The sequence below is a fragment of the Palaemon carinicauda genome, chromosome 9 (assembly GCF_036898095.1).
Source record: "Palaemon carinicauda isolate YSFRI2023 chromosome 9, ASM3689809v2, whole genome shotgun sequence".
NCBI classification, from domain to species: Eukaryota; Metazoa; Arthropoda; class Malacostraca; order Decapoda; family Palaemonidae; genus Palaemon; species Palaemon carinicauda.
The window spans coordinates 59182381-59195289 of NC_090733.1; the positions used below are offsets into that span (position 1 = coordinate 59182381).

Below are 12909 nucleotides of genomic sequence, written 5' to 3' on the forward strand. Positions count from 1 at the left end.
TCACTTACTCTTTTGGCTGTTGCAAGGCAAACGAGGAAAAGAGTTTTTAGAGTGAGGTCCTTGAAAGAGGCTGACTGGAGAGGTTCAAATCTTGATGACATAAGGAACCTTAGGACCACGTCTAGATTCCAGCCTGGAGTGGACAACCGACGTTCCTTAGAGGTCTCAAAAGACCTAAGGATGTCCTGCAGATCTTTGTTGGTGGAAAGATCCAAGCCTCTGTGGCGGAAAACCGCTGCCAACATACTTCTGTACCCCTTGATCGTAGGAGCTGATAGAGATCTAACATTCCTTAGATGTAACAGGAAGTCAGCAATTTGGGTTACAGTGGTACTGGTAGAGGAAACTGCATTGGCCCTGCACCAGCTTCGGAAGACTTCCCACTTAGATTGAAGACTCTGCGAGTGGATATCCTCCTTGCTCTGGCAATCGCTCTGGCTGCCTCCTTCGAAAAGCCTCTAGCTCTTGAGAGTCTTTCGATAGTCTGAAGGCAGTCAGACGAAGAGCGTGGAGGCTTGGGTGTACCTTCTTTACGTGAGGTTGACGCAGAAGGTCCACTCTTAGAGGGAGAGTCCTGGGAACGTCGACCAGCCATTGCAGTACCTCTGTGAACCATTCTCTTGCGGGCCAGAGGGGAGCAACCAACGTCAGCCGTGTCCCTTTGTGAGAGACGAACTTCTGAAGAACCCTGTTGATGATCTTGAACGGCGGAAATGCATACAGGTCGAGGTGGGACCAATCCAGCAGAAAGGCATCCACGTGAACTGCTGCCAGGTCTGGAATCGGGGAACAGTACAATGGGAGCCTCTTGGTCATCGAGGTAGCGAACAGATCTATAGTTGGCTGACCCCACAGGGCCCAAAGTCTGTTGCAAACGTTCTTGTGAAGGGTCCACTCTGTGGGGATGACTTGACCCTTCCGGCTGAGGCGATCTGCCGTAACATTCATATCGCCCTGAATGAACCTCGTTACCAGCGTGAGCTTTCGACTTTTTGACCAAATGAGGAGGTCCCTTGCGATCTCGAACAGCTTCCTCGAATGAGTCCCTCCCTGCTTGGAGATGTACGCTAAGGCTGTGGTGTTGTCGGAGTTCACCTCCACCACCTTGTTTAGCTGGAGGGACTTGAAGTTCATTAAGGCCAGATGAACCGCCAACAACTCCTTGCAATTGATATGAAGCGTTTCCTGTTCCTGATTCCATGTCCCCGAGCATTCCTGTCCGTCCAATGTCGCGCCCCAGCCCGAGTCTGATGCGTCCGAGAAGAGATGATGGTCGGGGGTCTGAACAGCTAACGAGAGACCCTCCTTGAGAAGAATGCTGTTCTTCCACCACGTTAGAGTAGCCCTCATCTCTTTGGAAACAGGAATTGAGACCGTCTCGAGCGTCATATCCTTGTTCCAGTGAGCTGCCAGATGGTACTGAAGGGGGCGGAGGTGGAGTCTCCCTAACTCGATGAACAGGGCTAGCAATGAAAGAGTCTCTGTTAGACTCATCCACTGCCTCACCGAGCATCGGTTCCTCCTCAGCATGCTCAGGATGCACTCCAGGGCTTGGTTGATTCTTGGGGCCGACGGAAAAGCCCGAAAAGCTCGACTCTGAATCTCCATACCCAGGTAAACGATGGTCTGGGAAGGAACGAGCTGGGACTTCTCTAAATTGACCAAGAGGCCCAGTTCCTTGGTCAAATCCAAAGTCCATCTGAGACTCTCCAGACAGCGACGACTTGTGGGAGCTCTTAAAAGCCAGTCGTCTAAATAAAGGGAGGCTCTGATGTCTGCCAAGTGAAGGAATTTCGCAATATTCCTCATCAGTCGCGTAAACACAAGAGGTGCCGTGCTCAGGCCAAAGCACAGGGCTTGGAACTGGTACACAACCTCTCCAAAGACGAATCTCAGAAAAGGTTGGGAGTCTGGATGGATGGGAACGTGAAAGTAGGCGTCTTTCAGATCTAACGAGACCATCCAGTCCTCCTGCCTGACCGCTGCTAGGACCGACTTCGTCGTCTCCATTGTGAACGTCTGCTTGGTGACATAAGCATTGAGCGCACTGACGTCCAGCACCGGTCTCCAACCTCCTGTCTTCTTGGCCACCAGGAAGAGACGGTTGTAAAAAACCCGGGGATTGATGGTCCCGAACTATCACCACCGCCTCCTTCTGTAGCAGGAGCGACACCTCTTGTTGTAACGCTAGCCTCTTGTCCTTCTCCTTGTAGTTGGGAGAGAGGTTGATGGGAGATGTGGTCAGAGGGGGATTGCGGCAGAACGGAATTCTGTATCCCTCCCTTAGCCACTTGACAGACTGAGCGTCTGCACCTCTGCTCTCCCAGGCTTGCCAGAAGGTCTTGAGTCTGGCTCCTACAGCTGTCTGGAGAGGAAGGAAGTCAAAGCTTGCTTTTCGTGGACTTGGCACCTTTCTTGGACTTGCCCCGGTGACTGTCTGCACGGGTACTTCCTCTACTGGAGGCTCTGCCACGAAAGGGCGGAATGAATCTGGTAGCAGGTGTATCAGCCACAGGAGTGCGGTAAGATCTCGGCACGGAAGGTAAGGTTTTAGCCTTACGTGCTGAAGAAGCCATGAGGTCATGCGTATCTTTCTGGATAAGAGCCGCAGCCATCCCCTTGATTAACTCCTCCGGAAACAGGTACTTGGAGAGAGGAGCAAACAGCAACTCTGACCTCTGGCAAGGGGTGATACCAGTCGATAAGTAGGAGCATAGATGTTCCCTTTTCTTGAGGACTCCTGAGACAAAAATAGACGCAAGTTCGCCAGAACCATCGCGAATTGCTTTGTCCATACTGGACATGATCAGCATGGCCGAGTCTTTGTCAGAAGGAGCAGTCTTCCTGCTTAAGGCCCCCAGGCACCAATCGAGGAAGTTAAAAATTTCGAAGGCGCGAAAGACTCCCTTCATCAAGTGGTCCAGATCAGAAAAGGACCAGCAGACCTTCGAGCGTCTCATAGCCGACCTGCGGGGAGAGTCAACCAAACTTGAGAAGTCGGCCTGGGCAGAGGCAGGAACCCCCAAGCCAGGTTCCTCTCCCGTGGCATACCAGACGCCCGACTTAGAAGCCAGCTTAGGAGGAGGAAACACAAAAGAGGTCCTTCCCAGTTGCTGCTTGGACTGCAACCAATCCCCTAAAACCCTCAAAGCTCTCCTTGATGATCTGGCGAGGACAAGCTTGGTGTAGGCAGGCGTAGTAGACTGCATGCCTAGAGAAAACTCGGAGGGAGGAGAACGAGGGGTTGCAGACACGAAGTGTTCAGGGTACAACTCTCTGAACAGAGCCAGGACCTTGCGAAAGTCTAAGGAAGGCGGCGAAGACTTGTGTCCTTCCACATCAGATGTAGGATCATCCAGATGAGCAGCTTCATCCTCAGAAACCTCATCGCCTGAGAGTTGAGTAGCGAGAGGTAAAGGCAGAGTGACAGGCTGAATGGCTGAATCCTGCAGAACGGGTGCATGCGTACTTGCGGATCCATCATCATGCCTCTGCTGAATAGACTGAGGGCTGGCAATGACAAAGGCAGAGGGCTGGAGTGAGGGAGGTTCTGCGGTGGTCTGAGGAGCAAGCGAAGTGGTCAGAAGCGAATGCTGGAAGGCATGAGGCTCATGCTGCATGGTATGCGGCTCATGCTGCATGGGATGAGGCTCATGCTGCATAGAATGCGGCTGCTGCATGGTAAGAGGCTCGTGCTGCATGTGTTGAGGAGGATGCCTCATAGCATGAGGCTCCTGCCTCAAGGGTTGAGGAGGTTGCTGCGCAGTATGAGGCTCCTGCCTACAGGGTTGAGGAGGTTGCCGCATAGCATGAGGCTGCTGCCTCAAGGGTTGAGGAGGTTGCCGCATAGCATGAGGCTCCTGCCTCATGGGTAGAGGAGGTTGCCGCATAGTGCTGGAACCTGGCAACTCCCGATGCGGCAGCTCACGCATGGAAGCAGGAGGAGCCGCAAGAACATGCGTCTGGCAGGGAGGACTGCGCAGAGGTGGAGGAGCGCTCGCAGGAGGAGGGGTGTTAACCTTCTCTGCCTGATACTCCTGCATCAAAACCGCAAGCTGAGACTGCATAGTCTGCAGCATAGACCACTTGGGGTCCACAGAAGTTGGAGCAGAGGCCTGTTGAGGCACCACTCTACCTCTCTTAGGAGGTGTGCAATCATCAGATGACTGCGGCGAGTCCGAACTGGCCCAGTGGCTACACCTGGGCCGTTGGACTAGCTCGGAAGGGACTTTACGTTTGAGAGGTCGTGAGACCTGGGTCCACCGTTTCCTCCTGGAAACCTCTTCCGCAGACGAGGAATTTAAGGGCTCATTCGTCTGGGAGTGGAAGTGACGATCTCTATCAGATACGCCCGCAACCACTGAGGATACAACTGTGCGCCGATCAAGGCCTGCCGAACCCTTTTGCCCTTCGACGTTGCTTCTCCCCTGGGCTTGGGAGCTTGCAAGAGGTCCCGGACTGGGAGGACGACTGGCACGCACAGAAGTATCCTCATGCGCAACACTGACACTGACACTAGGCACAGCACTGGCACTAACACTTCCCACTGCACTCTTCACTTTAAGTTCCTTGACATCTGCCAAGAGAAGATTGTGGTCACTAACTAACGACTCCACCTTATCACCAAGAGCCTGAATGGCACGCAACATATCTGTCATATCAGGCTGAGCACTCGTAGCAGGTTCGGGGGTCACCACCACAGGGGAAGGAAAAGGTTGAGGGACATGGGGAGAGGAATAAACCAAAGAGCGAGAAGAACTCCTCCTAACTCTCTCCCTTTCTAACTTAGTTGTATATTTGAGGAATTCATTAAATTCGAATTCCGAAAGCCCAGCACATTCCCCACATCGATCTTCCAATTGACAGGATTTTCCCCTACAATCGGAACAAACGGTGTGAGGATCAACAGAGGCCTTCGGAAGACGCCTATTACAAGTCCTAACACTACATCGCCTAAATTTAGGAGCTTGAGAGTGGTCGGACATCTTGAATTTAGAGAACAGTCAAGGGGGAATTCCAAAGTAAAGCAAAGATCGTTAACCAATAAATCAAATTAATTCCAAAAGCTATCTAAGCTAAGGGAAAAGCTTCCTGTACAGCGAAGGCTAAATTTTAGAGCAAATACTTCACCAAAACCGTGAACAAAGACTCCAAAATCAACAGCGTATCCATGTAGGTCTTGCCGGCGGCACGACAGAGGAAAAATTGAGGTGGTGTTGACAAGAAGTACTGGAGTACCTGACCACAGATGGCGCTGGTGAGTACACCCCCTCCTGTATAGCGATCGCTGGCGTATCCCGTCCGTAGATTTCTGTCGGGCAACGGAGTTGACAGCTACATGATCATCGGATAAGATTAATATTGAAAAAGAGAGCTTCATCTTGATGAAGGCCGACTGTCTCTTGGCCTTCTTCCTGCTAAACTGAGATTGAGGAGAACGAGGAGCAGAAGGTTGAAATTCCTCCCCGTACAGCTCAAGGAGGGAGCGAGAAAGAACTTTGTAGTCGCCAGCAGCGTCAGCTGGCTTGTCTTCGTCCTCTGAGACATCATCGAGGCCCTGTTCCAAATCCACTACAGCTTTCGTTCGGGAAGAAGGTTCACCAGAATCCGAAAGAGGGAGATCAAAGGATGCGTCCTCTAGAGGAGGGCTGCAAGCAGCCTGACACCAAGAACCGCTTGCGTCCTGGCGCCGAGCGTAGGTGTTATCCTGGCGCCGCGAGGCGGAAGCGTCCTGGTGCCGAGCGCTAGAAGAGTCCTTGAGGCAGCAGGCGGAAGCGTCCTAGCGACGAGAAGCGCCATCGTCCTGAAGAAGCAGGCTGGAAACGTCCTGGCGTCGAGAGCGAGAGGCAGAATTGTCCTGGCGCCAAGAACGAGGCAGAATCGTCCTGGCGCCAAGCACGAGTCAGAATCGTCCTGGCGCCGAGGGTGAGAAGCGGAATCGTCCTGGCGCCGAAAGCGCGCTTCGGAATCGTCCTGAAGGCGAGCAGATGAGGAAGGAGTGCGGTGTCGTGCCTTTGACGAAGCGCGCAGAGGTTCCCTTGGAGAGGAACTCCGTTCCCTCTTAGAAGTTGACTTCTTGACAAGTAAAGTGTCGTCCTTACGTCTGTCTGACTGGGAGGGAGGGCGGCTAAAAGCTTGTACTAAAGAGATAAGTTGCTCATGCATAACTGACATGTACGATTTAGCAACCTCTGCTGGATCCTGCGGTACCGAAGGAGACAGCTGTCGAGTAGCGCTGGTAGAAGGAGAAGGATCTTTCTCTGGTCTATCTTGACTATCGGCTCTTAATTTCGCCCTCTTCACAGGAACGATATCCAAATCGTCCTCCGAAGGACAAGGTTCGTGACTACTAGAACCGGGGGAGTGAGAACGAGACATTTCATTTTGGTTCCACCTCCTCTTCGTCGGTCTCGAAGCCCCATACAGCCACTTGCGTCTGGGAGAGGGATCCGGGGAAGACACTATAACATCCGATACACCTTTTCCGTGGCAGTCAAGAGCAGCCTGGGAGCTTACAACAGGACTGTCTGAGGCGACGGCTGACCGAGGATACGCACCTCTTACCCCCTTTCGGTCGTCGACATACCTTCTCCCTTGGTCCTGGGAGCTTGGTAGAGGTCTAGACCTAGGGTAATGACAGGTTCGATCAGTCGCCACCTCCACTGCACTTTCACAAGCACTAACTTCACTCTCACTCTTACCTTTTAAGGCCGCAAGTTGATCTTCAATAGCCTTCAACACGGCAGCCATCCTGGCGTACCGAGGGTCATGCGCAGAAACAGATCCTGTAGAAGGGGCAGGAGTTACTACCTCAGGGGAAGGATCAACTTCCAAAGAGGAATTAATTAAAGGTTCAATTGATATATCTAGACTAGGTTTACTAGCAGACTTAGATTTAGATCTAGAAGCTCTCCTTACTCTATCTAGTTCTAATTTGCGCACATAGCGCTTCATCGCTAACCAATCTTTCTCATTCAAAATCTCGTATTCTTTGCACCTATTATCCAGTGCACAATCAAAACCCCTGCAACCAAAACAAACCGTGTGAGGGTCTACCGACCCTTTCAGTAACCTCACCTTGCATCCCTCATTCGCACACACACGAAAATGAAGTTTCTAACTCATATTAACAACTCAACAAATATCAGAAAAAACAAAAAACACGATTGCCAAATCCCCAAATCAATGTACTTCACCAAAAAGAAGTCCGGTACAGCAATACAGGGAAAGCGAAACAATAAAAACTCTAATGGCGGACCAACGGTGTTGTCGATCCGGCCAGAAGAGATGAACTGAGGAACAGAAAACGGGAATGATTCCAGGTACCACCCTGTAAGGGTTGTTAATCACCTAACCGCACAACCACCACAAGGCGGTTGCCACGATTTTTGAAAAATTCTGCCGAACGTCAGAGAAGAAGCTATATATACTGTATATAACTGCCAGGTAAGTTCTATTCATAAAAGTTTTTATCATTAGGAAAAATACAAGTTACTTTCAAATATGTCATTGGTTCCTAAACTGAATACAAACCCTTGCTATTTATAGAGATTGACTCATCCCATAGGAGGGTGGAAGTCAGAACCAATTAGATGGCCATTGACCGAGAGTTTTCCTATATGCGTTCAGCACGTAACAGGGAAAAGCCCTGATACCTCGCTAAACAATTTATTCAAAGCACTCTTAGTGGCCTCAGCAGTCTGTATGATTGTGTGATTCTACCAGTGTGACTAGTCTAGGTAAGAATTCTCATATATCTCTCTAAACCAGGTTACATAAGAGAAATGTTTTTTCCTGCAGACAGCAGAGGTCAGCTTTGCAGAGTACCATAGGTGCTATTCCCCCACTGGGGGGAAAATGAAAGATAGAAAGAGCCAGTCATTCTTTGTTATTCATCTCAGACTTAACCATGATTAAACTCTGCCCTCCACCATCTGTTATTTGTCCACCAAGGAACCAGAAGTGTTTGAACATTTATTGTGTAGCCACCACAGGGTCGATGGAGAAAGTCTCCATGTTCTTGTGGGTCACATCTTGCAAGAATAAATGATTTGAAGTTTTCTGGCATCCTGACATCGAAGATCATTGACGCCAATATTGTTTATTATAAATAAAGATTAAAAGATTATTTAATTAAAAATCAGAAAAGTAGTTATGTTATAAAAGTTAAAAAGCATTAAGAAGACCTGCTTCTGATATAAATTTAAAAATGCCACTAGCACTGTACAACACATGTCCAAGGATCTTGGCAAGGATGAACCTGCCATCCTCACCCCGAGCCTCAAACAGATATATATTTCTTTCTGTGGTATAAGTGGGGCATTCAGTCAACAAATGCCTCACAGTCAAGGGTATCAAACAGTCATCGTAATATGGTTGGTGTTGGCCAGCCAGCAAAAACTTGTGTGTCATCCGAGTGTGACCAATGCGGAGATGACAATTACTCGTTTTATTATCGTATACCTTTTAAAATCATCTCATTTTATATTTCCATTCAATATTATTTATCATACATTCAATTTTATCTTCCTATATTGGGTTTATTTCTTTTGTTATTTCCTTTTCACTGCCCGGTTTCACATAAATACTTGCTCTGGACTAGTTTCCCTATCCAGTTCATTCATGGTAAAATCATCTCATTTTATATTCCCATTCAATATTATTTATCCTACATTCCATTTTATCTTCCTATATTGTTTTTTTTTCTTTTGTTATTTCCTTTTCACTCCCCGGTTTCACATAAATACTTTCTCTGGACTAGTTTCCCTATTTAGTTCATTCATGTTTACCCTCTAGACTCCGTAGTTTTTCCCTTAACCAATCACGAACCAATACGTATTCAAAGTTTACATAAGGGGGTTGTCAACTGATATTTCCCTACCCCCTTCCTTTATCTCTTTGAGTGGTCTGTTCATACCCCTCCCACCAAATCCTTTTCCCTTGAAACCTTTGTCCTAGTAAGGTGTCTGTCATTTCAAGTGAGATTTATTTTTTCGTATTTTGCGATGGAGGAAGTTAAAGAAACTTGTACCGGCTGCAGTATTCCGTACCTAAAAAGCATTTGCTAAATTCCATGGTGATTTTTATGATTCTTCATCCAATGTTGATAATTTCCTGAAAGCACACAACGTAATTCCTCAACTCTTACAGTGCCCCAAATGCCATTCCCTCCTATCATACAGGAAAGTCATTCAGTGTTTTATTGTAATACCGAACCAAACATACCTAAAACCAAAAAGAAACGTTATTGTGATTATACCGTTACTTCATATAAAGGTACATTTTTGGGGAAAAGTCGTCTACCCCCATGAAAGATAATATTATTTGCAAACCACTTTTTACATAAACATTGGCCCCACAACCATTCTCATCCTAGTCATAGGAGTTAAGCTGTCAGTCTCACCCTCCCATGACCCGCAAGTTTCAACGTCTTTTTCATAAAGGTAAGTCATTCCTCAATAGTCATTATATGTGCTTTGCGACGAAACTCCTAGGTTAGGTTAGATGGGTTTGTTAGGTTCTGTGCCCTTTATGTACTTTTTATATATTGTGTAAAACATATATGGAAAAATTATTTAAAATACGTATGGAAATATCTATCATTACTATCGCTAGTAATGTCACCATACCGTTGGTAACTCTGTGAATCATTGTAACATGGAGAATTTTACCGTTCTCAGTAAATACCTGAGGTTTGTGACCTGTCATATTACTAGGTTAGGTTAGGTGGGTTTGTTAGGTTCTGTGCCATTTTTGTACTTTTTATATATTGAGTAAAACTTATATGGAAAAATTATCTAAAATACGTATGGAAATATCTAGCATTGCTATCGTTAGTAATGTCACAACTCTGTGTACCATACGTCAACGTTAGTAACACTGTGTATCATTGGTAGCGTTGCTAATGTTATCGTTCGCAGTACATCCGTAAGGGAAGTGACACCGTTGAACAAGTGCTTATATTTAAATATTTTAACACAACATATATGACAACAGTTATTATATTTAACCATTTTAACAGAAAATATATGTTTTCCTGTAGGAAATAACATGATTTAACAGGTTTTCACCATCACTTTATCCGTAATAACAGCAATCAATTCGGCAACTTAAAGTTAGCCGAATTGGTTGATCTGTTTGTAGGCGGTTGAAATGAATGTCAAAGTCGGTTAAATCACGTTATTTACTTTAGGAAAACATGTTTTCTGTTCGAAATCACATCCTGTAATACAATACAAATTTACCGGTTTTGCTTAGTTGGTTCTTAACTCTCACTGTTCCATAAACAAGAGACACAAATAACCCAAAATATAGTCAATCCAACAAAAAGTAAAACGTCTGGTATGTCCAATCATACCTTTTGAAGAGTGTTGATTACTCCCGAAAAATATTAATCTGTCTTAAATGGGAATTATTTGGGTTTTAGGATTCTATCAAGTTCAGGTTCAGGGGGAGATGCACAATCTTTGCAACGGCGCCTCTAAAGTTTATCTTCTTATACTGCTTTGTCTTTTTCTCCACTTCAGGTTTAATACTTCTTTTTTCTTTCCTATATTTGTTTCACTAAATAGAAATAATCCTACTATTTTCTTTAGGCCTTCCTCGTATGGTTGTTGTAGCACAATTATTTCATTCCTTTCTTTTCTATATTCCTGGCAATACAACAAAAAATGTATCAAATCTTCCTCCTCATTTTCACAAAAATTACAGTTTACATCCCCCCACCATTGTGTCTATTTACAATGTTTAGTTTTAACGTATTAGTTCTTGCACTAAAAAATATCACTGAAGCAAATGTGTTGTCATAAAATTACTCTTCTTTAATTTCTTTCTTACACGTTCCATATAAACTCACTTTACTCTCTATTTCTTCTTTCCACTTTTCAGTAGGCCTATCCCACTTTCTGGTTTCAAATTTCATTTCTTCTGTGTTCATTCTTCTTATCTGTTTTATGTCTATACTTAATTCTTCTAAGCAAGGTGGGTTCTGGACGAACCATACAGTTTTTTTTTTTTCTCAAAAATTCATAAAAAAAAATTTTTAGTGAATTAACCTAAATTTGAAGTGATCACTATAAAGTACAACCATTGCGCCATATTCTCTCTACAGCACAGTTTTTTCTTCTCAATATAAGTTGTTGAAATGAAGCTTCAAAAAAAAAAAATCTCGAAGTTTACGGATCGTCCATACTTGTGAACGATCCGTACAGCCTCAAACAAAACATTTGTTAGAAATAAAAAAAATAATAAATTTGTAATTTGCCACCAGTTTCCATTAAAACAGACCCCAATGTTGATTTCAAACGATTTGCAACATAAATAGATAATTATATTGAAATAAAGAATGCGATTTCATTTTCATTTTGCTTTATTACACAAAACGTGGTGTTACATTATCTGCTTCGCCTTATAAAGCTTACAAGGTTTAAAACAAACAAAAAAAAGGTAGGTTTTAAAGTTTCCAGGATGACAGAGCTAATTTTAGCTATTATGTAATAAATAAATAACTATGATGAAATAAAGAATGCTATTTAATTTTCATCTTGCTTTATTACACAAAAAGTTGAGAAAAATGTGGTTACATTATCTGCTTTGCCTTAAAAAGCTTACAAGGCTTAAAACAAACAAAAATAAGTACTTTTTGACGTTTCCAGGATGACAGAGTTGTTGTTGTTGTTGGAGTATTATAGCCAACACTTGTTGGCACGGGTCTTTCCCTTGGTTGGCCCGTAGTGTCAAGAGCTAATTTTGCCTATTATGTAGCCTCGTATATGAAACTGTTTTTTACACTTTAACGCACTGATACAATAGAAATACACAATGTAGGACCAGCCTACCATACAAAATCATGCTTGAAGTCTGAATATTTTTGTTTACATGTGGAGATTCCATACACTTAAAAACGGATTTTGATCAAAGTGAAAAATCTACTTTTGGGTGAGAGGGCCATGTTGTCCTGATGGAAGGGTTCCTATAAGTAGCCTTCTAAGGGATATTTGCCACAGTGATACTCCCAGAGAATTAAACCAAAGGTCTCCAGGATTCTAACTCCTGGCGCGAGTATCCAATAAAGGATATCTCATAATATCAGGGGACGTATTCTAGATATAGTAGGGTGAGGCAATTTTGGACACCTTTTTAGTAACCTTTGTACAAAATCTGTATTAATAATTTATGACCAAATACCAAACATGTTTTCAAGAGAGGGAGGTCTCATCTATAAAAATGGCTTGTTTCATAATCATCAAAGAATTAGAAATTCTCGTATTACAGTAATAAAAAAAATATCTCTGAGGCGAGGCAATTTTGGACAGTGGGGCAATTTTGGACACGTCTGTATCTCCGTTAAGCGCCAACGCTCAGTTGGGCAAACTATGACAATCTGTGGTCCCTATCAATATAAATATGCCAGAAAAAAAATATAGACTTACATAAATTTTTGTGTCCGTAATCCAAGATTGTCCAATTTTGCCTCGCCAAGAAAAAAGTGAGAAGTTTGCCTGTCCAATTTTGCCTGACCATGGTTTTGAAAACTGTCCAATTTTGCCTTACTATATGAATATATAAATCAAACTTTGTATTCGAGCACACAAATATACTTATGTATAAATATGCATATATGTAATCATAAAAATTCAAAATAAGACATAAGGGGTGCAGTAAAAGGGGTGTCTGCCCAAGGTGACACCCTAAAAGTGAGTGACACCCTGAGAGTTACATTAAAAAAGAAAAAAGTTTCTTTCTAGCTCGATGGTTATGATATGATTTTCAAAAAGTTATTTAATACTGGGGACACTCTTAAAGCTGTTCACACTCAGGGGGTGAAACCTTCAAAAAGATTGACCAAAACATTGTAACATCCTCGAGAGGGGTGTCAACCCAAATGCTAGAAATATCTAAAAAAAAAAA

At 44.5% G+C, this 12909-nt stretch overlaps 1 protein-coding gene across 2 annotated transcripts in view; it reads right to left on the minus strand.

Moving 5' to 3' along the window:
* Positions 1-10511, minus strand: part of mRpL9 (mitochondrial ribosomal protein L9) — a 207544-nt gene extending 197033 nt beyond the window's left edge. Inside the window, exon 1 of one of the 2 annotated variants that reach the window (XM_068380044.1) lies at positions 10358-10511. The gene's annotated coding sequence lies outside the window, so the exon portion shown is untranslated. Of the gene's footprint in view, positions 1-10244 lie in introns of both variants that reach the window. The other variant, XM_068380045.1, reaches the window with a different exon arrangement.
* Between the last annotated feature and the right edge of the window lie 2398 nt (positions 10512-12909).